The sequence below is a fragment of the Ailuropoda melanoleuca genome, chromosome X, assembly GCF_002007445.2.
Source record: "Ailuropoda melanoleuca isolate Jingjing chromosome X, ASM200744v2, whole genome shotgun sequence".
Lineage (NCBI taxonomy): Eukaryota > Metazoa > Chordata > Mammalia > Carnivora > Ursidae > Ailuropoda > Ailuropoda melanoleuca.
Window position 1 is genome coordinate 66,995,514 of NC_048238.1, and position 27,601 is coordinate 67,023,114.

At 37.6% G+C, this 27,601-nt stretch overlaps 1 long non-coding RNA gene across 2 annotated transcripts in view; it reads right to left on the bottom strand.

Annotated features, from left to right (window-relative positions):
* Nucleotides 1–7,330: 7,330 nt before the first annotated feature.
* LOC117797477 overlaps nt 7,331–27,601 on the bottom strand; it is a 34,390-nt gene continuing 14,119 nt past the window's right edge. The window contains exon 4 of one of the 2 annotated variants that reach the window (XR_004622497.1): nt 7,331–7,453. This is a non-coding gene — a long non-coding RNA (uncharacterized LOC117797477). Of the gene's footprint in view, nt 7,454–20,548; nt 20,607–27,601 lie in introns of those variants that run through there. The other variant, XR_004622496.1, reaches the window with a different exon arrangement.

Below are 27,601 nucleotides of genomic sequence, written 5' to 3' on the forward strand. Positions count from 1 at the left end.
TATTGCACATATTTGAAGTGTACAATTTGATAAATTTCAAAATACATATACACCCATGAAACCATCACTACAATCAGAGTAATGAACACATTCCTTACTCCAAAATGTTTTCACATATTCTCCTGCACCCATTCCCCCATCCAGAAGCCACTGATTGGCTTTTGAACCACAGATTAGTTGACATTTTCTAGATTTCTAAATAAATGGAAACATATAATATGTGATTGTCTGGCTTCTTTTGCTCAGTATAATTATTTTGAGATTTATCCATATTGTTGTATGGATGCTTAGTTCTTTCATTTGGGTTGCTTTAGTGGTTGTCCATTGAATGGATATATAATAATTAGCCTATCCATTCACCTCTTGATGAACACTTGGATTGTTTCCAGTTTTTAGCTATTATAAATAAAGCTGTTATGAACATTCATGTATAAATCTTTGTATGAACACATTTTCTTTTCAGTAAATACATAGAAGTGGAATGGCTGAATCGTAATGGTAGGTATCTGTATACCTTCTTAAGAAACTGCGAAACTATTTTCCCAAAGTGATTGTACCGTTTTATACTATACATTCAGTATAGGAATTTTAATTTCTCCACATTCTTGCAGTTAGTATAATCAGTCATTTTTTCCTTCTAAGATTTTATTTAAATTCAAGTTAGTTAACATATAGTATAGTATTGGTTTCAGGAGTAGAATTTAGTGATTCATCACTTACATATAACATCCAGTGCTCATCACAAGTGCCCTCCTTAATGCCCATCACTCATTTAGCCAATCCCCCTACCCACTTCCTCTCTGGCAATGCTGTTTGTCTTTATAGTTAATAGTCTCTTATGGTTTGCCTCCCTCTCTGTTTTTATCTTATTTTTCCTTCCCTTCCCCTATGTTCATTTGCTTTATTTCTTAAGTTCCACATATGAATGAAGTCATATATTTGTCTCTGAGTGACTTATTTCACTTAGCATAATACATTCTGGCTCCATCCCCATCATAGCAAATGGCAATATTTCATACTTTTTGATGGCTGAGTAATACTCCATTGTATATATACATGCCATATCTTTTTTATCCATTCATCAGTCAATGGACATTTGGGCTCTTTTCATAATTTGGCTATTGTTGATAGTGCTGCTATAAATGTTGGGGTGCATGTGCTCCTTTGACACTATGTTTGTATCCTCTGGATAAATACCTAGTAGTGCAATTGCTGGGTCATAAGGTAGCTCTATTTTCAACTTTTTGAGGAACCTCCATACTGTTTTCAAGAGTGGCTGCACCAGTTTGATTTCCACCAACAGTGCAAGAGTGTTCCCCTTTCTCTGCATCCTTATCAACATCTATGGTTTCCTGAGTTAATTTTAGCCGTTCCTACAGAGGTGAGGTGGCATCTCATTGTGGTTTTGATTTGTATTTCCCTGATGCTGAGTGATGCTGTGTATATTTCATGTGCCTGTTAGCCACTTGTGTGTCTTCTTTGGAGAACTGTCTGTTCATGTCTTCTGACCATTTCTTACCCGGACTATTTATTTTTTAGGTGTTGAGTTTTATAAGTTCTTTATAGATCTTGAATACTAGCCCTTTATCTGAAATGTCATTTGAAAATATCTTCTTCCATTCTGTAGGTTGCCTTTAGTTTTGTTGACTGTTTCATTTGCTGTACAGAAGCTTTTTATCTTGATGAAGTCCCAATAGCTCATTTTTGCTTTTGTTTCCTTTGTCTCCGGAAATGAGTCTAGTAAGAAGTTACTGTGGCCGAGGTTGAAGAGGTTGCTGCTTGTGTTCTCCCCTAGGATTTTGAGTTTCCTATCTTACATTTAGGTCTTTCATCCATTTTGAATTTATTTTTGTATAAGGTGTAAGGAAGTGATCCAGTTTCATTCTTCTATATGTTCTGCCCAGTTTTCCCAACACTACTTGTTGAAGAGACTGTCTTTTTTCCATTAGATATTCTTTCCTACTTTGTCAAAGATTAGTTGACCATAGAGTTGTGGGTCTATTTCTGAGTTGTCTACTCTATTCCTTTGATCTATATGTCTGTTTTTGTGCCAGTAACATACTGTCTTGATGATTACAGCTTTGTCATACAGCTTAAGTCCAGAATTGTAATGCCTCCAGCTTTGGTTTTCTTTTTCAATATTACTTTGGCTATTTGGGGTCTTTTCTGGTTCCATACAAATTTTAGAATTATTTGTTCCAGCTTTGCGAAAAATACTGCTGTTATTTTGATAGATATTGCATTGATTGCTTTGGGTAGTACAGACATTTTAACAATATTTGTTCTTGTTATCAGCATGAAATGTTTTTCCATTTCTTTGTGTCTTCCTTAATTTCTCTCATAAGTGTTCTATAATTTTCATCATACAGATCTTCTACCTCTTTGGTTAGGTCTATTTCAGGGTATCTTATGGTTTTGGTGCAATTGTAAATGGGATCAATTCCTTGATTTCTCTTTCTGCTGCATCATGATTGGTGTATGGAAATGCAACAGATTTCTGTATGTTGATTTTATATCCTGTGACTTTGCTGAATTCATGTATCAGTTCTAGCAATGTTTTGGTGGAGTCTTTCAGGTTTTCTACATAGAGTATTATGTCATCTGCAAAGAGTACAAGTTTGACTTCTTTGCTGATTTGGATGCCTTTTATTTCTTTCTGTTGTCTGATTGTTGAGACTAGGACTTCCAGTACTATGTTGATGTGGTGAGAGTGGACATTCCTGTCGTATTCCTGACATTAGGGAAAAGCTCTGTTTTTCCCCATTGAGGATGATATTAGCTGTGGGTCTTTCATATATGGCCTTTATGATGTTGAGATATGTTCCTTTTATCCCTCTTTTCTTGAGGATTTTTATCAAGAAAGGATGCTGCATTTTGTCAAATGCTTTTTCTGCATCTAGTAAATCAGTCCTTAATTGTAATCATTCTAATAGGTACCAAATAGTATTTCATTGTGGTTTATTTAGTATTCCCCAGATGAGTAATGTTATTAAGAAAATTTTCATGTACTTTCTAGCCACCCTTATATGTTCCTGAGTGATGTTTCTGTTCAAATTCTTTCCCTATTGTCTCAGGGGTCTCAAGGCCACCTTCAAGTATGCTAATTTAACAGAAGGATTCACAAGACTCACAACAGGTTTTACTCATGGCTAACATTTCTTACAAAGAAGTATATAGAGCAAGAGCAACAGGAACAAGATATCCATTGCGTGGAGTCCAGAGTGATTAGACACAAGTTTCCACAACCCTTCCCACCTGGAGTCACACAGGATATGCTTTTCCTCTGTGAAGTGCAGGGACATATGTGAAGACTCTGTGTACAGGGAAGCACATTCAAGTTTCAGAGTCCAAGGTTTTTATGGAGGGCTGCACACATAGGTATATCTTGTTATGCAACTAGCTATGATAACCAAAACTCAGGACCCCAACGATGAAACCATGTGCACATCATCAGTCTTGATGTTTGTGAAAAGAAATTCTTACAAGATAGTATAACGTGATCCTTTGCTCCAGGTGTATACAATAAAATCTTCAATCGTTAACAGAAAGAACCATCAAATACAACATTCCCAGAGGTTGTATAATGATCAGATGGCTCCAAGCTCTTTTGGAGATGTGTGAGGAGTGAGCAATAAGACCTGCTATGTTAACTCTTTCCTCATACCCATTTTATTATTGGGTTGTTAGTTTATTCATTATTGAATTTTAGGAGTTCTTAATATATTCTGTATACAATCCTTTATCAAATACATGGTTTGTAAAGATTTTTCCCAGTTTTTGGTTTGTCCTTTTATTCTCCTAACAGTATCTTTTGAATAGCAGAAATTTTTAATATTGATGAAGTCCAATTTATCAATTTGTTCTTTCATATACTGTGTTTTGGGTATCATTTCTAAGAAATCTTTGCAAAACCCAAGATTTTAAATATTTTTTCCTGTTTCCTTCTAGCATTTTTATAGTTTCAAGTTTTTACATTTAGTCTATGATTTATTTTGAGTTAATCTTTGTATATGATTTGACCTGGAGTATTTTAAAGCAAATCTTTGACAGATCTTTTCACCCATAAATATTTGGTATGTATCTCTAGCAGATGAGGAAACTTTTGAAAACATAATCCCAATACCTTTGTATAATTACTTACTAGCATATGGTACTCAATCTGTGTTCAAATTTCCCCGAAATATTTTTTGTTTGTTTAAGATACAGACAAAATAGGCACATTGCATTATGTTGCCACGTTTCTTAAATCTCCAGTAATCTGGAACAGTCCCCTTATCAATTTTCCATGTCATTTTTTTGTAATAATAATCCAGATCAGGGGCACCTGGGTGGCTCAGTTGTTGCGTGTCTGCCTTTGGCTCAGGGCGTGATCCCAGGGTCCTGGGATCGAGCCCTGCATTGGGCTCCCTGCTCTGCTGGGAGCCTGCTTCTTCCTCTCCCACTCCCCCTGCTTGTGTTCCCTCTCTTGCTGTCTGTCAAATAAATAAAATTTTTGAAAATAAAATAAAATATTACTATTAAAAAAAATAATAATCTAGGTCACTTGTGCCAAGAAATTTCCACATTCTGGATTTGGCTGGTTGTATCCTGGTGGTGTTTTTAACATATTGCTCTCCCATTCCTTGATTTATTAATTTTGGCATATTATTAGACATTATATATTTACTCTGTGCTGTGAAAGATGAGGATCTGGCTAACATAACTACTCTCTACTTCTAATTATCCCTTTAACATCTTTAGCAATGAAATAAACATAGAAGATTTTTGAAGAATTAATATGTATGACTATTTGCCTTTTCCCAAGTAATATCTTTATTTAGTCTTGGCTGTATCATAAACTACCATATACTATAATAAACTAGCTTTTGTCCAACGCAATAACAGTGGGGGAGTGGAGAATAGAGATTTGAGAAGTATCTCAGTAGAAGATCTGACAGTATTGAATGAAGGAAGAAGAAGGGAAGGACTATAGAATTACTGTTCAGTTTGTGGCTTCAACTGAGTACATGGTGGTGCCACTTAGAGTAGAAGAAGATGAACAGATTTGGTAAAGGGACTGGGGACACAGGAAGAAAATAAATTCAGTTCTTGACATTGAGATATGGGGTACTTTAAACAATCAAGTAGAGATGTCCAATAGACCACTGGAATTATAGATTCAGAGATTAGGAGAGAGATGTGGGCTTGAGGTACAGATTTGAAAGTCATCAGTTTTATGGGTGATATTTAAAGCCATGGCATGGATAATACTGACCAGGGAATGTGTAAAGAGTAAGGAAAGAGGAAGACAAAAACAAAACCCTAAGGAACACCAAGATTTAAGGAGACAGAGATAGTTGTTACCGTATGTGATGAGTACCATAATAAAAACATGTATGGGATATCCTAGTGACTCAAAATAAGATTGATCAACTGGGTGGGGGAAATTATCATAAAAGGTTTTACTTTGGTTTAGATACTGAAGAATATATCAAAGTGTGCCAATGGGATGAGGGGCAGGAAAAAAGACAAACTCGTCTACTTTACAAGGAAAGCAGAGGACTTTAAATGAGAAGTCTTTCAACTATTCCCCCACCTTGACACACTCGTGTCTAAAGCAGTGTTCCTTAAAGTGTGGTAAACAATTTACTTGGAAGAGAATCACATAGGGACTTTGTAAAAATGCATATTATTAAGTTCCACCTTAGACCTACTGAATCAGAATCATTGGGGAGGGAGGCACTGAGGAATCTGCACTTTAAGCAAGTTCTCTAAGTGATTCTGAAGCAGATGGTTTGTATACAACATTTTGTACAAACTATGGTATGACCATGGGAATTTTCAGCTAAAGTAGAATGGATAAGGTCAAAGAATTGTGATCTTCAAGTTGCTACTCTCTTCTTGCTAGTTTTAGCAGGAACACCTAGTGGGAAAATGGGGAACACAGAAGTTTTGTAAGAGCATAATTCATTCAATCTGTTTTTCTATACTTAGAAGGAAAAATGAACCAGATAAGACTAAGAGCAGAGCAGTTTTCCTTTGAGCTGGTCCCAAGTCAACCAGGAAGAACATACAGGCACCTTGATGAGAAAGAAATCAACAACTGATTTTGTTGATTGAAGGTAGTCATTAAAACAGCAACAACACACCCATGAATTCCCCTAATTTTGTTTTCACTTTTTAGCTGGTTATCTGGAATTTTATACTCAGCTTCTCCTAGTGAATTCATCTTACCTGGAGTCACTAAATGTTTAGTTTTTCATTTACTCAATAATTCCAGGGATAAAAATTTCCATATTTTCCATAATTTTTATCCTAAAAAGAGGAAATCTCAATTAAGTCATTGTCTATTGTTCAGTCAGAAAATGTTTCTATGTCTTCATAAAAAAGATAACTATATGTTTGGGAATATATTATTTGAAGTACATAGTGAAAAGAATTACTCTTGAGAATTCATTTGTGCCTTTAGGGAATCCCAGGGATGTACTCTTAAACTATGATTGCCTATGAATATTCTACTATTGCTAGAAATACCATTCTTCTGAGAAATCAGCAAATGGGTTTTGTTACTTTGTCAAAGCTATCTACATGGCTCTCCAGAACTGGGTATATCTTGCTAGAAATACACTATCTAGCTTCAAAAGACTGTAACATATTACTTTGTTTTGAGAACAGCTGTGAATACTTCTATTCATTCTTTGAAATGTTTCTAGAAAAAAATCAGATCATAAAACAAACTGCTTCATTTGAAAAGACCATGTGATAAAATTAAGTCAATTCTGATTCCAAAATTAAACATGAAGAATAAGATTTCATAAGAGAAGAACTCTTCTCTTTGTATATCTACCAATTCTATTTATCATTCATAAGTTTCTAAGATACATTTCTCTGTAATACATTTCTATATGATATCTACTTGATAGTCATGCAGATGTTAGAAGATGCTTTAGAAAGTATAGGATATGATGAAGGAATAAACTGTCACTTCTGTTATGATTCTACCCAAGAGCTGAGGAATTATGTTGTAAAAAAAAGAACCATGAGACCTAGAGATAGGAGAGATAGAATATAGAATTGTCAGTGTGGATGCAAATATTTGTAAAGGAAAGATACCAGAGAAAAAAATAAATAAATATTGGGCCACAGTAAAGTTATATTTTCTGTACAAAAGAGGCTCTAATGTAGTGTATATAAATATTCCCATAGGACTATGAGATCTTTTTAAAATTCCATACTTAGCAATAACAATCTTTTAGTTATTATATTAGTTGCTAGGGCTGTCATAACAAAGTACAACAGACTGGGTGGCTTAAATGGAAATTTATTTTCTTGCAAATCTGGAGGTTGGAAGTCTCAGACTGAAGTATTGGCAGGATTGGTTTCTTCTCAGGCCTCTCTCCTCAGCTTGCAGATGGCCATCTTTTTCCTGTATCTTCACATGGTCTTCCTCTGTAGGTCTCTGTCCTAAACTTTTCTTATAAGAACATGAGTCATATTGGATTAAAGCATATCCTACTGACCTCATTTTAGCTTAATTACCCCTTTAAAGACCCTATCATCAAATAAAGTCATATTCTGAGATACTAGGGACTTCAACATATCCATTTTACTCTATTTACAAGTTAACAAGTTAGTTGGCCAGTTTCATAGATGCTGGCAGAAGACACAAATCTCCAGGGTCAGAGTCAAAGAACAGTTTAGTAACACCAGCAATAGCAGTTGCTAGGATATCAGTATTTGTACCAGTTCCCTGAGCCCTAATTCCCACAGGTTTACTGAAAGAGGACTAGAAGATATCATGCAGTAGGGTATATTATAGGAGGGGAATCTTGAGTTTATCATTTATAATGGACAGCAATCTCTGGAGGGAAACAGTATCTCTGTTTTCTATGGCTGTTCACCATATAAAATTATTTTTTAATTAAGATATTTCACATACCATAACCCTTTCAAAGTAAACAATTCAGTGGTTATGAGTATATTCACAAAGTTATGCAACCATCACCATTTTAAAACGCCTGGACATTTTCTATCATCTGAAAAATAAACCTCATAATGATTTGTCATTTCTCATTCCCCCTCCTTCAAACCCCTGGGAACCACTAAGTTACTTTTGTCTCTCTGGATTTGCCTATTCTGGACATTTCATGTAAACGGAATCACATAATATGTGACCCTTCTGTGATAGGCTTCTTTCACTTACCATAATGTTTTCAAGGCTCATATGGCAACTCTATATTTAACTCTTTAAAAAATTGCCAAAATGTTGCCCAATGCAGCTGCACCATTTTATATTCCCATAAGAAAGGGTTCAAATGTCTTTACATCCTTGCCAACACTTATTTCCTGTCTTCTCAATTATAGCCATGATAGTGAGAGTGAAGTGATATCTCATTGTGTCTTTGATTTGCATTTCCTTAATGGCCAATATTGAACATTTTTTTTAATGTTTTTTATTACATTATGTTAGTCACCATACAGTACAACCCTGGTTTCTGATGCAAGGTTCGATGATTCATTAGTTGGTATAACACCCAGTACACCATGCAATACATGCCCTCCTTACTACCCATCACCAGTCTATCCCATTCCCCCACACCCCTCCCCTCTGATGCCCTCAGTTTGTTTCTCAGAGTCCATAGTCTCTCATGCTTCACTCCCCCTTCTGATTACCCCCCTTTCTTTATCCCTTTTCCCCTACCGATCTTCCTAGTTCTTATGTTCCATAGATGAGAGAAATCATATGATAATTGTCTTTCTCTGCTTGACTTATTTCACTTAGCATTATCTCCTCCAGTGCCGTCCATGTTGCAGCAAATGTTGAGAATTCGTTCTTTCTGATAGCTGAGTAATATTCCATTGTATATATGGACCACAGCTTCTTAATCCAGTCATCTGTTGAAGGGCATCTCGGCTCCTTCCATGATTTGGCTATTGTGGACAATGCAGCTATGAACATTGGGGTGCATATGGCCCTTCTCTTTACTACGTCTGTATCTTTGGGGTAAACACCCAGTAGTGCAATGGCTGGGTCATAGGGTAGTTCAATTTTTAACTTTTTAAGGGACCTCCACACTGTTTTCCAGAGTGGCTGTACCAACCTGGATTCCCACCAACAATGTAGGAGGGATCCCCTTTCTCCACATCCTCTCCGGCAATTGCTGATTCCTGCCTTGTTGATTTTTGCCATTCTAACTGGTGTAAGGTGGTATCTTAGTGTGGTTTTGATTTGAATTTCCCTGATGGCTAATGATTTTGAACATTTTTTCATGTGTCTGTTAGCCATTTGTATGTCTTCATTGGAAAAGTGTCTGTTCATATCTTCTGCCCATTTTATGATTTGTTTATTTGTTTCTCGTGTATTGAGTTTGAGAAGTTCTTTGTAGATCTTGGATACCAGTCCTTTATCTGTGGTGTCCTTTGCAAATATATTCTCCCATTCCGTGGGCTGTCTCTTAGTTTTTTTGATTGTTTCTTTGGCTGTGCAGAAGCTTTTTATTTTGATGAAGTCCCACATGTTCATTTTATCTTTTGTTTCTCTTGCCTTTGGAGATGTGTCGTGAAAAAGGTTGCTCTGGCCGATGTTGTAGAGGTTGTTGCCTATGTTGTCCTTCAGGATTTTGATGGATTCCTGTCTCACATCAAAGTCTTTCATGCATTTGGAGTTTATCGTTGTGTATGGTGTGAGAGAGTGGTCCAGTTTCATTCTTTTGCATGTAGCTGTCCAATTTTCCCAGCACCATTTATTGAAGAGACTGTCTTTTTTCCACCGGATGTTTTTTCCTGCTTTATCAAAGATTAGTTGCCCAAAGAGCCGAGGGTCCATTTCTGGGTTCTCTATTCTGTTCCATTGGTCGATGTGTCTGTTTTTGTGCCAGTACCATGCTGTCTTTGTGATCACAGCTTTGTAGTACAGCTCGAAATCCGGCATTGTGATGCCCCCAGCTTTGTTTTTCCTTTTCAACAGTTCCTTGGAGATTCGGGGCCTTTTCTGGTTCCATACAAATTTAAGGACTATTTGTTCGAGTTCCTTGAAAAATGTCCTCGGTATTTTGATCAGGATAGCACTGAAAGTGTAGATTGCTCTGGGTAGCATGGACATTTTAACTATGTTAATTCTTCCAATCCATGAGCATGGAATATTTTTCCATCTTTTTATGTCTTCCTCAATATCTTTCAAAAGTGATCTATAGTTTCTAGAACATAGATCCTTTACGTCTCTGGTTAAGTTAATTCCAAGGTAACGTATGGTTTTTAGTGCTATTGTAAATGGGATGGATTCCCTAATTTTTCTTTCTTCAGTCTCATTCTTCGTGTATAGAAATGCAACTGATTTCTGAGCATTGATTTTGTATCCCGCCACNAACTTCTAATAGTTTGGGAGTGGATTCCTTTGGGTTTTCCATATAGAGTATCATGTCATCTGCAAAGAGAGACAGTTTGACTTTCTTCTCTGCTGACTGGGTACCTTTGATCCCTTTTTGTTGTCTGATTGCTGTTGCAAGGACTTCTAGTACTATGTTGAATAATAGTGGCGAGAGTGGGCATCCTTGTCGTGTTCCTGATCTTAAGGGAAAGGCTTCCAGCTTTTCCCCATTGAGAATAATGCTTGCAGTAGGCTTTTCATAGATGGCTTTTATGAGATTGAGAAATGTACCCTCTATTCCTACACTCTGAAGGGTTTTAATCAGGAAAGGATGCTGTATTTTGTCAAATGCTTTTTCTGCATCAATTGAGAGGATCATATGGTTCTTGAGTCTTTTCTTGTTGATATGATGTATCACATTGATTGATTTGCGAGTGTTGAACCATGCTTGCATCCCAGGTATGAATCCCACTTGGTCATGATGGATAATCCTTTTAATGTACTGTTGGATTCTATTAGCAAGGATCTTGTTGAGGATTTTGGCATCCATATTCATTAGAGAAATCGGTCTGTAATTCTCCTTTTTGAGGGGGTCTTTGCCTGGTTTGGGGATCAAGGTAATATTAGCCTCATAGAATGAGTTTGGTAGCTTTCCTTCTGTTTCTATTTTTTGAAATAGCTTTAGGAGAATAGGTATTANTGTTGAGAATAATATTTGTTGTAGGCTTTTCATAGATGGCTTTTATGAGATTGAGAAATGAACCCTCTATTCCTACACTCTGAAGGGTTTTATTCAGGAAAGGATGCTGTATTTTGTCAAATGCTTTTTCTGCATCTATTGAGAGAATCATATGATTTATGAATTTTTGTTTTTGAATAAAATCTACGACACTGATACATTTGCGAATGTTGTACCAGACCTGCATCCCAGGGATGAATCCCACTTGGTCGTGATGGATAATCCTTTTAATGTATAGTTGGATTCTATTTGCCAGGATCTTGTTGAGGATTTTGGCATCCATATTCATTAGGGAAATTGGTCTGTAATTCTCCTTTTTGATGGGGTCTTTGCCTGGTTTGGGGATCAAGGTAATTTGGCCTCATAGAATGAGTTTGGTAGCTTTCCTTCTGTTTCTATTTTCTGAAATAGCTTTAGGAGAATAGGTATTATTTCTTCTTTGAATGTTTGGTAGAATTCCCAAGGAAAACCATTGGGCCTGGAGTTTTATTTTTTGGAAGATTGTTTATCACTAACTCAATCTCTTCATAATTAATTGGCCTGTTTAAAAAATCAATTTCTTCAGCAACGAACTTTACATCGGAATCTGGGGATGCACTGTATGGTGACTAACATAATATAATAAAAAATTATTAAAAAAATCAATTTCTTCCTGTTTCAGTATTGGTAGTTTATGGGTTTCCAGGAAGGCCTCTATCTCTTCCAGATTGCTTAATTTATTGGCATAAAGCTGTTGATAAAAGTTTCTAATAATCCTTCTAATTTCATTGGTGTTTGTGACCTCTCAATTATGAATTTTCATTCATAATTTTATTAATTTGGGTCCTTTCTCTATTATTTTGGATCAGTCTTGCCAGAGGTCTGTCAATATTATTAATTTTCTCAAAGAACCAGCTTCTAGCTGTGTTGATCAGCTCTACTGTACTCCTGATTTCTAATTCATTGATTTCTGTTCTAATCTTGGTCAACTGCTTCCTCGTGTGTGGATTAGGCCTGTACCTCTGTTGCTGTTCCAGCTTCTTGAGGTGAGAATATAGAAACTGCATTTTAGCGTTTTCTATTCTTTTGAGTGAGGCTTGGATGGCTATGTATTTCCCCTTTAGGACTACCTTTGCAGTATCCCATAGGTTTAGGACCATTGTGTGTTCATTCTCGTTGGTCTCCATAAATTGTTTAAATTGATTTTTGATTTCCTGGTTTATCGAATCATTCCTGAGCAGGATGGTTCTTAGTCTGCAAGTGTTTGAGTTTCTTCCAAATTTTTCCTTGCGGTTGAGTTCCACTTTCAAAGCGCTGTCGTCTGAGAATATGCAGGGAATAATTTCAGTCTTTTGGTATCGGTTGAGACCTATTTTGTGTCCCAGAACATGATCTATTCTTGAGAATGTTCCATGGGCATTTGAATAGAATGAGTATTCTTTGGTTCTGGGGTGTAGTGTTCTATATATATCTATGAGGTCCAACTCGTCGAGTATGGCATTCAAAGCCTTTGATTCTTTGCTTAGTTTTTGCCAGGGTGTTCTGTCTATTTCTGATAGTGGGGTGTTGAGGTCCCCTACTATTACTGTGTTCTTATCTATATGTCTCTTTATTTTGGTTAAGAGTTGGCTTGTGTATCTTGCTGCTCCCCTGTTGGGGGCATATATATTAATAATTGTCATATCCACTTGTTGAATACTTCCTTTAAGAATAATATAGTGCCCTTTTGTGTCTCTAACTACAGTCTTTAGTTTAAAATCCAATCTATCTGATATGAGAATTGCTACCCCAGCTTTCTTTTGAGGTCCATTTGCGTGGAAGATGGTACTCCATCCCCTTACTCTAAGTCTGAATGTATCTTAGGGCTCAAAATGAGTTTCTTGTAGACAGCAAATGGATGGGTCATTTCTTTTTATCCAATCTGCAACCCTGTGGCGTTTTATGGGAGAGTTTAAGCCATTTAGATTGATAGAGATTATTGACAGATATGATTTTAATGATGCCATTTCTCTTTAAAGTCTTTGTATCGGTTGTGACTTGCTGCTCTGTATCACTCTTGGGGCCTTTTTACCTTTATAGAGCCCCCCTTAATATCTCCTGTAGGGCTGGTTTCGTGGTTACGAAATTGGTTAATGATTGGCGATTTTGGAACGTCTTTATTTCTCCATCAATTCTGAATGACAGCTTTGCTGGATAAAGGATCCTTGGCTGCATGTTTTTCTCTGAAAGAGTTTTAAAAATGCCCCCCCAGACCTTTCTCCCATTCCAGGTCTGTGTAGACAGGTCTGACGTAATTCTGATACCTTTGCCTTGGTACGTGAGAAATTTCTTTGCCCTGGCCGCTTTCAATACTGTATCCTTGGATCTAATATTTGCGAATTGCACTATGACATGCCGTGGCGTAGGTTTGTCCTGGTTGAGCTTGGATGGGGTCCTCTCTGCCTCTTGGACACGAATGCTTGTTTCCCTTGCTAGATTAGGGAAGTTTTCAGCTACAATTTGTTCAAATATCTCTTCTAGACCTCTGTTTTTCTCCACCCCTTCAGGGATGCCGATGATTCTGACATTGGATCGTTTCATAGAGTCAGTAATCTCCCGTAATCTACATTCGTGGGCGTGGATTTTTTTAAGACCAGCTTCTATTTTCGTTTTTTCTTCTACTAACCCATCCTCCAATTCGCTAACGCGTTCCTCTGNGTTCACCTAAACGCTCCTCTGCCTCATTTACCCTGGCCGTCAGAGCCTCTAGTTTTGACTGCATTTGGCTCATAGAATTTTTAATTTCTGTCAGATGCCGATGATTCTGACATTGCATCGTTTCATTGAGTCAGTAATCTCCCGTAACCTACATTCGTGGGTGTGGATTTTTTTAAGTCCAGCTTCTATTTTCAGTTTTTCTTCTACTAACCCATCCTCCAGTTCACCTAAACGCTCCTCTGCCTCATTTACCCTGGCCGTCAGAGCCTCTAGTTTTGACTGCATTTGGCTCATAGAATTTTTAATTTCTGCCAGATTCGCTCTCATTTCCACCCTTAGAGATTCTATATTCTCATTAACATTTTTGTTAATGCTTTTTTCAAGTCTACACATCATCTTGACCATTGTTACTCTGAATTCCATTTCTGATAATTTGGTTACATCCATATCCATTAGTTCTGTGGCAGAGGCCACAGACTCATTGTCTTTCTTTGCTGGGGGGGGGACTTCTCCTTCTTGTCATTCTGATGAGGAGAGGTTGCAGGGTTGTCCAGAGCCCAAATTATTGACCAGGACCCAGGCCGTGCACCCTTGTTCTATAGGGATCTTTGGGATGTGGGCTTCTTGATTTTTCAGCCTGCCTTCTGGGGGAGGGGCCTGCTGTGCCAATATTCAGGCAACCCTGTTTGGGTAGGGTCTCCGTGTCTGCTGTGAGGGGGGATGGGGATGGGCATCCTGTGTGCCAGTGTTTCCAGGCTTTTTTTCTCTGGCAGCTTTCCCTGGTGGTTTGCTGTGCCTTTTCTGAGAGACAGAGCAGCAGTGGCCGAATCTCAGCCTCTGTCACAGAACAGAGGGAATTGCGGGCCGTTCTCCACTGATGATCTGGCCATTTTAACTCTGTTTCTGTTGGTGCTGCTCAACCGTGCAGTGTCCTGGGATGTGCGCCCCACACCCTCACTTCCAGGGCCGGCGCGTCTCTGTCCTTTGTGTTTCTAACACCGCCAGCTGCCAGCTGCCCCCGCACGCTCCCAGAGCTCCCGGTCTCAGTCTGGATCCAGTGAGCATACCAGAGTTCCGTGAGAAGTCTGGTGGCGCGCGTCCCCCGCTCACGGTCTGTTTTCTTGCAGGTGCCGGTCCACGAGTCTGCCTGCTCCCCAGTGCAGATGGCTACCGCTTCCCGGAGCCCGAACGCGGCAGCTCCCTCCCCCTTCCATTTATCTTCTGATATCTGTGCGCAGTTTCACGGCTCCCCATTTCTTACCTTAATACTCAGCGCTGGAGATATTCATTTGTAGAGATCCAGATGTATCTTCCTGCGTCTCAGGCTGATTCCGTGAATGTTCAGGCTGGTCTGGTACCTATCCAACTTGACTCAGGGGACCAGCTGAAAAGGGGTCCCCTACTCCTCCGCCATCTTCCCAACTCCTCTGAACATATTTTTATGTGCCTATCAGCCATTTTCATACTTCTTTTGAGAAATGTTTATATAAATCTTTTGCTCTTTTTTTTACATTGGATTATGTGTCTTTATTGCTGAGTTGTTAGAGTTCTTTATATATCCTAAATTCTAGACACTTATTATTTTCTGTGGGTTATCTTTCCACTTTCTTGATGGTATCCTCTGAAGCACTAAAGTATTTTATTTTAATGAAGTTCAATTTATCTGGGTTTTTTTTTTTTTTTGGTTGTTTGCCTTTGGTGTTTTGTATATAAGAAACCAAAGTCAGGAATATTTACACCTCTGTTTTCTCCTAAGAGTTTTACAGATTTAGTTTTCCCATTTAGGTCTTTGATCCATTTTTGAGTTAATTTCTGTATATGATGTGAGGTAGAGATCCATCTTAATTGTTTTTTATGTGTATACACTGACTCAACACCATTTGTTGAAAAGACTATTATTTTCCCATTGAATATTTCTCTTGTCAATAATCAATTGACCATTAGTGATTGGTTTATTTCAGATTTATTTTTGAGAGAACCACACGGTCTTGATTACTATAACTTTCTCTTAAATTTTGAAATCAAGAAGTTGAATAACTACAATAATTCTTGCCACTTCTATTCAACATAATTACTAGTGATTCTAGTTTGTGCTATCCAGCATTAAAGAGAAATGAAATACATCTAATTGCAAAGAAGTAAAACTGTCTTTATTTGCAGAAGACATGATTGTCTATGTTGACAATCCAATAGAATCTACCAAAAAAGTTACAACTCATAAATGAATTTAACAAAGTTGTAAAATGTAAGACCAATATATGAAAACCAATTGTATTTCTATATATTAGCAATAAACTATGGAAAACTAACATTTTTAAAATACCATTTACAATAGCATCAAAATTATGAACTATTTAGGAATAGATCTGACAAAAGAAGTGAAACCTTTAAATGAGAACAGAAACCATTACTGAGAGAAGTTAGAAAAAATTTTAATAAATAGATTTATATACCTTTTTCATAGATTGAAAGTCTGTTTTATAATGATGCTAATTGTTCCCAAATTGACCCATAGAAACAATGCATTCCTACAAAGCCCCAGTGAGCTTTTTTATAAAAAGAAATTTACGAGCTGATTCTAAAATTCATATAGAAATGCAATAAACTGCGGAAGAAAAGAACAAAGTTACAAGGCTAACACTAATTTAAATACTTTTATAAAGTGACAGTAATCAAAACAGTGTGGTTTTGCCACCACACAAATCAGGAATCCCTTTGATAGCATTGCTGACAGGTTATCTAGTCTAACTTTGGTGACAAATTGTTTACCATCTCCCAGGGGAAACTTCTAGTACTGAAAAACTCTTTAAAAAAGTTGTTGGGGAGAAGTTAAGATGGTGGAGGAGTAGGGGACCCTAATTTCATCTGGTCCCTGGAATTCAACTAGATAGTTACCAAATCATTCCAAACACCTGGGAAATCAACCAGAGATCTGAGAAAAGAATCGCTACAATTCTACACATAGAAAAGTGACCATTTTTTGCAAGATAGGAGGTGTGGAGACATGAACCCAAGGCAATATATCTGAAGATAAACCATGGCGGGGGGAGGACGCTTCCTTAAGCCGGCTACTGGAAAATAGTATAAGTAGCAGAGTGCAAAATCAGAACTTTTAGAAGTTTGCTCTGGTGGGGGAAGTCCCTACCTGAAGGTGCTCAGTGGCAAAGTGGAGTGGACTCCCAGGCAGGACAGTGTGGTCACAGGATCTCTGAGGTCACAAAAAGAATGGGGATGGCTCAGTGCAGCAGAGTTCCCAAGCGTCAGATCAAGGAAGCCAGCTGTACACAGGGAGTCTAGGCGCCGGCTTTCTGCTTGGTGTTGCCCTAAACCATGAACTGCTGCATGATTGGGTGACAACTCTCTGGGCAGGGGCCCAGCAAAAGGCAGAAGTGGGGCAAGAACCCCCCCCCCAGGAGGAACAGTGCAGGTCTGTGCCATAGGAGTCTGTAAAGTTTGGAGACTGAAAACGGGGCTGGACGTCTGAGATAAAAACCATCAATCACAGGCTGGGTGAATACAGAGTTCCGATGGAAACTAGGGGGGCGAGAGTGATTGCTGTTGTGTGAGGGCTTACTGAAGAGTAGTGGGGGGCTTTCACCTCTGGGGCTAGAGATTGTAGTGTCACCATTTTCATCCCCCCAACCACTGCTGAAAGCCTTCAGGGAGCAAAACAGTGCCATGCAGTGCAATCTGGAGCCGCTTACACTGAGCCCAGCCCCCTGGCAAGAGGGCTGCAATTCCACCTGGACAAAGACACCTGAGAATCAGGGCAAGAGGCCCCTTCTCCAGAAGACCAGCAGGAACATTTGGCTAATACCAAGTTTACCGATCATAGAGAACCGCAAAACTTCAGCTCTTATGGAAAACAGTATGTAGCATTCATGTTTCTTTTTTTGTTATTCTTCAGTCTTTAAGTTTTATTTTATATATATATAAATTTTTTCATTCCTTTCTATTTTGGGATCTAGTTTCTTCTAACAAACAGACCAAAATACACCCAGGATCCAGTTTATTGTTTTGACTGTTTTACTTCTTATTTGATTTTTTTCTCTCTCTTTTTTTCTTTGTTTCTGTTTTCCTCTGATTTGCATTGTTTGTCTCTTCTGGTGGTAGTGTTCTATTTTTGTCTTTTCTCTCTCTTTCATCTATTCTTTTCTAGACATAATGATGAGGTGGAGAAACTCATCCCAAAAGAAAGAACAGTAGGCAGTACTCACTGCCAGGAATTTAATCAATATGGATATAGGTACGATATCTGAACTAGAATTCAAAAAAATGATTATAAAGATACTAGCTGGGCTTGAAAAAGCACAGAAGACACTAGAGAATACGACACTGGAGAAATAAAAGAACTAAAATATAATCAGGCCAAAATTAAGAAGGCTATTACTGAGATGCAGTAAAAATGGAGGCTCTAACTGCTAGGATAAGCGAGGCAGAAGAGAGAGTCAGCGATACAGAAGACTAAATGATGGAGAATAAGGAAGCTGAGAAAAAGAGAGAAAAACAGCTACTGGATCACTAAGGGAAGATTTGAGAGATCATCCATACCATAAAGTGAAATAATATTAATATAATAAGGGTCCCAGAAGAAGAGGAGGAGGAGGAAGAGGGAAGAGAGAGAGACACACACACAGACACAGAAAGTTTATTTGAACAAATTATAGCTGACAACATCCCTAATCTGGGGAATGAAAGAGGCACTCAAGTCCAGAAGGCACAGAGAACTCCCCTAAAAATCAATAAAAATAGGTCAGTACCGCTGCATATAGTAGTGAAGCTTGCAAATTTCAGAGATAAAGAGAAAATCCCCAAAGCAGCTCGGGACAAGAGATCCTTAACTTACAAGGGTAGAATCATAAGGCTGGCAGCAGACCTGTCCATAAAACTGGCAGGCCAGAAATGACTGGCATGCTATATTCAAGTGCTAAATGAGAAAAACATGAAGCCAAGAATACTTTTTCCAACAAGGCTGTCATTCAGAGTAGAAGGAAAGATAAAGAATTCCCAGGGCAAACAAAAACTAAAAGAATTTGTGGTCACTAAACTGGCCCTGCAAGAAATATTAAAGGGGATCCTTTGAGCAAACAGAGAGCCCAAAAGTTAACAAAGACCGGAAAGGAACAGAGACAATCTACACGAACAGCAACCTCACAGGTAATACAATGGCACTAAATTCATTTCTTTCAATAATTACTCAGAATGCAAATGGACTAAATGCTCAAATAAAATAACACAGGGTATCAGAATGGATAAAAAAAACAACACCTACCAATATGCTCTTTACAGAGACTCATTTTAGACCCAAAGACACCTCCAGATTGAAAGTTGAGGGGGTGGAGAACCATTTATCATGCTAATGGACAGCAAAAGAAAGCTGGGGTAGCCATCCATATAAGAGATGAAGAAGGACATTATATATAATAAAAGGGTCTACCCAAAAGGAAAATCTAACAATTGTAAATATTTATGCCCCTAACTGGGGAACAGCCAATTATATTAAGCAATTAATAACAAAATTAAGGAAACACATTGATAACAATACAATCATAGGAGGGGGGCTCTAACACCCCACTCACAGCAATGGACAGATATTTTAAGCAGAAAATCAACAAGAAAACAACGGCTTTGAATGACACACTGGATCAGATGGACTTCACAGATATATTCAGAGCATTCCATCCTAAAGCAACATAATACACATTCTTCTTGAGTGCACATGGAACATTCTCCAGAATAGATCACATACTGGGTCACAAATCAGGTCTGAACTAATACCAAAAGATTGGGATTATTCCCTGCATATTTTCAGACCACAATGCTTTGAAACTTGAACCCAATCAGAAGAGAAAATTTGGAAGGAACACAAATACATGCAGATTAAAGAGCATCCTAATAAGGAATGAATGGGTCAACCAGGAAATTAAAGAAGAATTTAAAAAAATCAGGGAAACAAGTGAAAATGAAAATATGACAGTTCAGAACCTTTGGGATGCAGCAATGGCGGTCCTAAGAGGGAAGTATATAGCAATATAATCCTTTCTCAAGAAATAAAAAAGTCTCAAATACACGTGCTAACCTTACACCTAAAGGAGCTGGAAAAAGAAGAGGAAATAAAGCCTAAATCCAGCAGGAGAAGAGAACTAATAAAGATTAGAGCAGAAATCAATGAAATAGATATCAAAAGAACATTAGAACAGATAAATGAAATTAGGAGCTGGTTGTCTGAAAGACTTAATAAGATCGATAAACCCCTAGCCAGACTTATCAAAAAGAAAAGAGAAAGGACCCAAATTAATAAAATCATGAATGGAAGATGAAATATTACAACCAACACCAAGAAATGCAAACAGTTTTAAGAACATATTATAAGCAAATATATGCCAACAAATTAGGCAATCTGGAAGAAATGGATGCATTCCTAGAAACATATAAACTATCAAAACTGAAACAGGAAGAAATAGAAAACATGAACAGACCCATAACCAGCAAAGAAATTGAAGCAGTAATCAAAAATCTCCCAACAAACAAGAGTCCAGGCCCAGATGGCCTCCCAGAATTCTACCAAATATTTAAAGAAGAATTACTACCTATTCTGCTGAAACCATTTCAAAAAATAGAAATAGAAGGAAAACATCCAAACTCATATGAAGCTAGCATTACCTTGGTCTCAAAACCAGACAAAGATCCCATCAAAAAGGAGAATTACAGACCAATACCCCTGATAAATGTGGATGCCAAAATACTCACGAAGATACTAACCAACAGGATCCAACAGTACATTAAAAGGATTATTCACCATGACCAAGTGGGATTTATTCCTGGGCTGCAAGGGTGGTTCAAGATCTGCAAATCAATCAATGCAATAGACCACATTAGTAACAGGATAAGAACCATATCAGCCTCTCAATAAATAGGTGCAGAAAAAGCATTTGACAAAATGTAGCATCCTTTCTTGATTAAAACTCTATGCAGTGTAGGGATAGTGGGAATATACCACAATATCATAAAAGCCATACACGAAAAACCCACAGTGAATATCATCCTGAATGGGGAAAAACTGAAAGCTTTTCTCCTAAGGTCAGGAACATGACAGGGATGTTCACTTTCACCACTGTTGTTCAAAATAGTACTGGAAGTCCTAGCCCCAGCTATCAGACAACAAAAAGAAATAAAAGGCACCTAAATTAGCAAAGAAGTAGTAAAACTTTCACTCTTTGCAGAAGACATATTGAAAACCCAAAAGACTCCCTCAAAACTGCTAGAACTCATATAGGAATTCAGCAAAGTGGCAGGATATAAAAACAATGCACAGAAGTCAGTCGCATATACACTAATAATGAGAGAGAAGAAAGAGAAATCAAGGAATTGATGCCATTTACAATTGCATCAAAAATGATAAGATAATTAGGAATAAACCTAATGAAAGAAGTAAAGGATCTGTACTCTAAAAACTATAGAGCACTTATGAAAGAAACTGAGGAAGACACAAAGAAATGGAAAAACAGTCAATGCTCATGGACTGGAAGAACAAATACTGTTAAAATGTCTATGCTACCCAAATCAATCTACAATTCAGTGCAATTCCTTTTCAAAATACCATGAATAGTTTTCACAGACTAGGAACAAATAATCCTAAAATATGCATGGAACCAGAAAAGACCCCAAATAGCCAAACGAATATTGAAAAAGAAAACCAAAGCTGGTGGCATCACAATTCCAGACTTCAAGCTGCATTACAAAGCTGTAATCATCAAACAGTATGGTACTGACATAAAAACAGACACATAGATCAATGGAACAGAACAGAGAATCCAGAAATGGACCTTCAACTCTATGGTCAAGTAATCTTGGGCAAAGCAGGAAAGAATATCCAATGGAAAAAGGACAGTCTCTTCAACAATCGGTGCTGGGAAAATTGGACAGCCACATGCAGAAGAATGAGCCTGGACCATTTTATTACACTGTACACAAAAATAAACTCAAAATGGATGAAAGACCTAAATGTGAGACAGGAATCCATCAAAATCCTATAGGAGAACACAGGCAACAACCTCTTTGACATCGGCTAGAGCAACTTTCCTTAGACATATCTTCAAAAGCAAGAGATATAAAAGCAAAAATTAACTATTGATACTTCATCAGGATAAAAAAGCTTTTGTACAGCAAAGGAAACAAGTAACAAAACTAAAAGGCAACCTGTGGAATGGGAGAAGATATTTGCAAATGTCTTATCAGATAAAAGGCTATTATCCAAAATCTCTAAAGAACTTATCAAAGTCAACACCCAAAGAACAAATAATCCATCCAAGAAATGGGCAGAAGCCATGAACAGATATTTCTCTAAAAAGACATACAAATGGCCAACAGACACATGAAAAAATGCTCAGCATCATTCAGCATCAGGGAAATACAAATCAAAAACACAATGAGATACCACCTCATACAGTCAGAATGGCTAAAATTAACAAGTCAGGAAATAACCGATGTTGGCAAGGTTGTGGAAAAAGGGGTACCCTCTTACACTGTTGGTGGGAATGCAAGCTGGTACAGCCACTCTGGAGAACAGTATGGAGTTTCCTCAAAAAGTTAAAAATAGAGCTACCTTACCACCCAGCAATTGCACTACTTGGTATTTATCCAAAGGATACAAACATAGCGACTTGAAGGGGCATATGCACCCCAATGTTTATTGCAGCAATGTCCACAATAGCCAAAATATGGACAGAACACAGATGTCCACTGACAGATGAATGGATAAAGAAGTGGTATATATACAGAATGGAATAAAAAAAAATGAAATCATACCATTTGCAATGACGTGGATGGAACTAGAGGGTATTATGCTAAGTGAAATAAATCAGTCAGAGAAAGACAAATATCATATGATTTCACTTATATGTGGAAGTTAAGAAACAAAACAGATGAACATAGGGAAAGGGAGGGAAAAATAAAATAATACGAAATCAGAGAGGGAGACAAACCATAAGAGGCTCTTAAATACAGGAAACAAACTGAGAGTTGTTGGAGGGGAGGTGGGTTGGGAATGGGATAGCTGTGTTATGGGTAATAGAGGAGGGCACTTGATGGAATGAACACTGGGTGTTATATGCAACTGATGAATCACTAAACTCTACCTCTGAAACTTATAATACACTATATGCTAATTAATTGATTTTAAGTTTTTAAAAAAAGTAAAAAAAAAAGCTACAATGATATTTATTACAAAGTGTTCCTTTTTCAAGCAACAAGTTTTATCAAAGTTAGGTTCTTAAGGATGTTAAGAAAGAAATGGAGACCAGGCCTGAAAATTGCCTGAGCAGATAAAATCAGTTTAGTCATACAAGCAAAGCTTAATTTAGTTTATTTTGGAAGTCTAACTCGACAAAGGTCATTTCTTTCTTATGCCTCTGGAAAACATAAGCAAAACTGGGACTGTTTCCCAAGATCGATATGAGATAACCATTGATCAATTCCCTTTTATGAAAGTTCTATTTTTTTTTAAAGATTTTATTTATTTATTTGAGAGAGAAAGAGAGAGAGAACACGAGCAAGGCAGGAGCAGAGGGAGAGGGAGAAGCAGGCTCCCTGCTGAGCAAGGAGCCTAATGCTGAGCTCGATCCCAGGACCTGGGATTATGACCTGAGCTGAGAGCAGATGCTTAACCGACTGAGCCACCCAGGTGCCCCTGAAAGTTCTAATATTAAAACTGATCACTATGAAAAATAAACAGTCACTGCTTTCTCATTATATTAGCTGCTTTAAAACAATATACCTAGGGGCGCCTGGGTGGCACAGCGGTTAAGCGTCTGCCTTCAGCTCAGGGCGTGATCCCGGCGTTATGGGATCGAGCCCCACATCAGGCTCCTCTGCTATGAGCCTGCTTCTTCCTCTCCCACTCCCCCTGCTTGTGTTCCCTCTCTCGCTGGCTGTCTCTATCTCTGTCAAATAAATAAATAAAAAATCTTAAAAAACAAACAAACAAACAATATACCTGTCTCCCTGAACCTCATTCCATGTTTTGGTTTGGATGTTTCTAGTTTGCAAACTGTCTTTTTGGTGTGTGCAGAATAAATAAATTTTTCCTAATCACTAAAAAGTAAACAAAACAAACAAACAAAGCAGTGTAATATTGACTTAAGATAGACAAATAGATGAATAAAGTAGGATATAAATAGTCCAGAAATAAACCCATGCATACATGGGCAACTGACCTTTTACAAAGGTATGAGATGGAGAAAAGTGCAAGGTGGATAGAAGATAGTTTTTTTTTCAATTATTTGTAGTGGAACAATCAGATGTGCATACACAAAAACAAACAAACAAACAAACAAACAAAAAACCAGATTTTCAATCTATAGCTTTCATCATTATAAAATTTAACTCAAAGGAGATCACAGACCTAAATATAACACCTAAAAATATACAAGAAGAAAACATGGGAGAGAAATTTTGTGAACTTGGGTTAGGCAAAGATTTCTTAGATGTTATACCATGTAGAGTCCATAAAATAAAAATCAGTAAATTGGACTTCAGGAGAATTAAAAACCTCTGCTTTTCAAAAGACACTGCTATGACAATGAGAAAACAAATCACAGATTGGGAGAAAATATTTGCAAAGCATGTATTTGATAAAGGACTTGCATCCGGAATAGAAGAAGAATCTCAAAACTCAATAATGAGAAAACTATCAACCCAATTAAAAATAAATATTTGAGCAGACACTTCACAAAAGACATTTGGATAGGAAATAAACATGTGAAAAGATGCTCAACATCATTCGTCACTAGGGAAATATAAATTAAAACCTTCTGATACTACCACATGTCCATCAGAATGGCTAAAGGATGCCAAGGATGTAGGACAACTGGAATTCTAATATATTGCTGCTGGCAATGTAAAACAATACAACTTATTTGGAAAACAGGTTGGCAATTCTTTTTTTGATATCTACAAGGCATTTTTATTCATGACTTATTTTAACAGCTCTATTAAGGCATCATTGACAAAATAAATTGTATATATTTTAAAGTATAATTTGAGACTTATGACATGTTCATATACTTGTGAAACCATCACCAAAGTCAAGATAATTAACAAATCCTTCAGGCCCAGAAGGTTCCTTAGTCCCTCTCTAATCCCATCTTCTTGTCCCTACATTTTCTCTCCCCTGATGCCCAGGCAACCACTGATTCCTTTCTGTCACTATAGATTATTTTGTATTCCCAAGAATATTTTGAAAATGGAATCAATATAGTATGTAATATTTCTTGTCAGGCTTTTTCACTCTGTATAATTATTTTGAGATTTGTCTATTTTTTGTTGTTTGTTTTGTTTTGTTTTGCACATCAGTTGCTCATCCTCTTATTGGTGAGTGGTTCTATTGTATGGATGCTCCATAATTTTGGCAATTTCTTAACAAGTTAAATATACACCTGCCCCATGATCCAGCCAATTCCACTCCTAGGTATTCTCTCAAAAGAAATATAAACCTATGTATACATAAAGACCTGTACTTTAATATATAAACCATTGGAATATCCATATAGTGGAATACTATTCAGCAGTGAAAATGCAATAGCATGACTAAATCTCAAAATAAATATACTGAGTGAGATAGGCCAGAGAAAAGAGTATATACTATATGATTCTATTTATATAAAACTGTATAAAAAGCAAACTAATCTACAGTATCAGAAAGCGAATCGGTGTTTGCCTAGGGAAAAGGCTGGGGTGGGAGGGAGGAGCTACACAGGGACAGGAGGAAATTCTAGGGGCCAGCGGACATGTTCATTTTCTTGATTGAGATGATAGTTGTACAAAGTTATGTATGTATGCCTTTTTAAAATATTTTATTGTGGTAAGAACAGTTAACATGAGATCTATCTTCCACAGATTTTTTAAGTGTACAATACAGTGCTATCTATAGATATAATGTTGTACAGATCTCTAGAACCTATTAATTTTGCATAACAAAATTTTATTCCTTTTGATACCCTCCCCCTAGCAACCATCATTCTATTCTTTGCTTCTATGAATTTGACCATTTCAGATACAAATATTATAAAATCATGAACTTTTAATATGTGCAGCTTTGTCAATTATACCTCAATAAAGAGTTCCGGGAATTACTCAGAACTGTGAGGAATAATAATTGTAGTTAACATCTATTGAGTACTTATTATTCATTTTTTTAAGATTTTATTTTTATTAGAGGGGTGCCTGGGTGGCTAAGTCGTTAAGTGTCTGCTTTTGGCTCAGGTCATGATCCCAGGATCCTTCCTGGGCTCGAGCCCTGCATCAGGCTACCCACTTGGCGGGAAGCCTGCTTCTCCGTCTCCCACTCCCCCTGCTTGTGTTCCCTCTCTTTTTTTTTTTTTTTTTAAATATTTTTTTTTTTTTTTTTTTTAAAGATTTTTTTATTTATTTATTCAACAGAGATAGAGATAGCCAGCGAGAGAGGGAACACAAGCAGGGGGAGTGGGAGAGGAAGAAGCAGGCTCATAGCAGAAGAGCCTGATGTGGGGCTCGATCCCATAACGCCGGGATCATGCCCTGAGCCGAAGGCAGACGCTCAACCGCTGTGCCACCCAGGCGCCCCTGTGTTCCCTCTCTTGCTGTCTTTCTCTCTTGTCAAATAAATAAATAAGTAAATGGATTTATTTTTATTAGAGAGCGAGCATGCAAGGAGGGGGAGGGGCAGTAGGTGAGGAAGAGAGAGAGAAAAAGAGAGAATCTCAAGCCGACTCCCTGCCTAACACGGAGCCTAAAGGGAAGGCTCGATCTCACAACCCTGATATCATGACCTGAGCTAAAACCAAGAGTCAGACACTCAACCAACGGAGCTACCCTGGCACCCCTACTGAGAACTTACTATGTGCCAGGCACCATACTAAGCATTTTACATGTATTAATCTCATTCTCAATGCAACCTATAATAGAGGTATTATTCTTAACCTCATTTTATTTATGAGGAAACTAAGGCATAACAAATTTAAGATACTTGGCCAAGGTCCCAAAGTCTTATAAAAGGTGGAGCAAATCATAATGTACGGTTCTTCTCATAATATCTCCAAAGTATTCAGTAGCAGACGCTGAGTTTGTGAGTTTGACATTTGACATGTACTATACTTTATCATTTAATCCTCATCAGCACTATGAAGTAGGTACTGTTTTACAGATGAGGAAACATGCACAGCAGAACTAAGCAACATGCTCCAATTTACATAGCAAGTAGTGGAGGACACATATTTGAACCAAGGATCTTTATCCACCAGGTGAGTCCCAGTGGAAAATAGGTTGAGAACCAATTCTTTGTTTAGATGTGGGCCTGTGGTGCGTGCAGATGGATCTGATACTTGCCTCTGGCAGGTCACTATTTGCCTGATCCTGAAGACAGGCATTTTTTGCATGGATCCCTCACTGTCTTGGTTTAGCTGCCCAAACTAGATAGTCAGATACCTACTACAGCTTGTATTACAGTGGAGACTGCTAAGACTTCCTACCTGATTAATCACCTCTTTGCCCCTCCCCAATACTTTACAGATAAGTTGGTTCTCCCAGGTCCTTGCCCCTAAGTATCAGGGTCTCTATGAGTCCTAGTTTCCTCTCCTTAAAGACTTTGTGTTACTGATAACCATAAAGCCCCCTAGCAGAGTGTACATAAATTATGACAAAGGCCAGTTCACAAACCATCTTATTTGGATTTAAATATAACCACTTTCTCTTAGATCCATTGATTTATGTTGGCGTTGGAAATTCCATGCACAGTTGAGAGCTGTGAATGTGGAATAAAGCAGTTTTATAAGCCACACTCCCTGCTAAAATATCAAGGGTCTGGA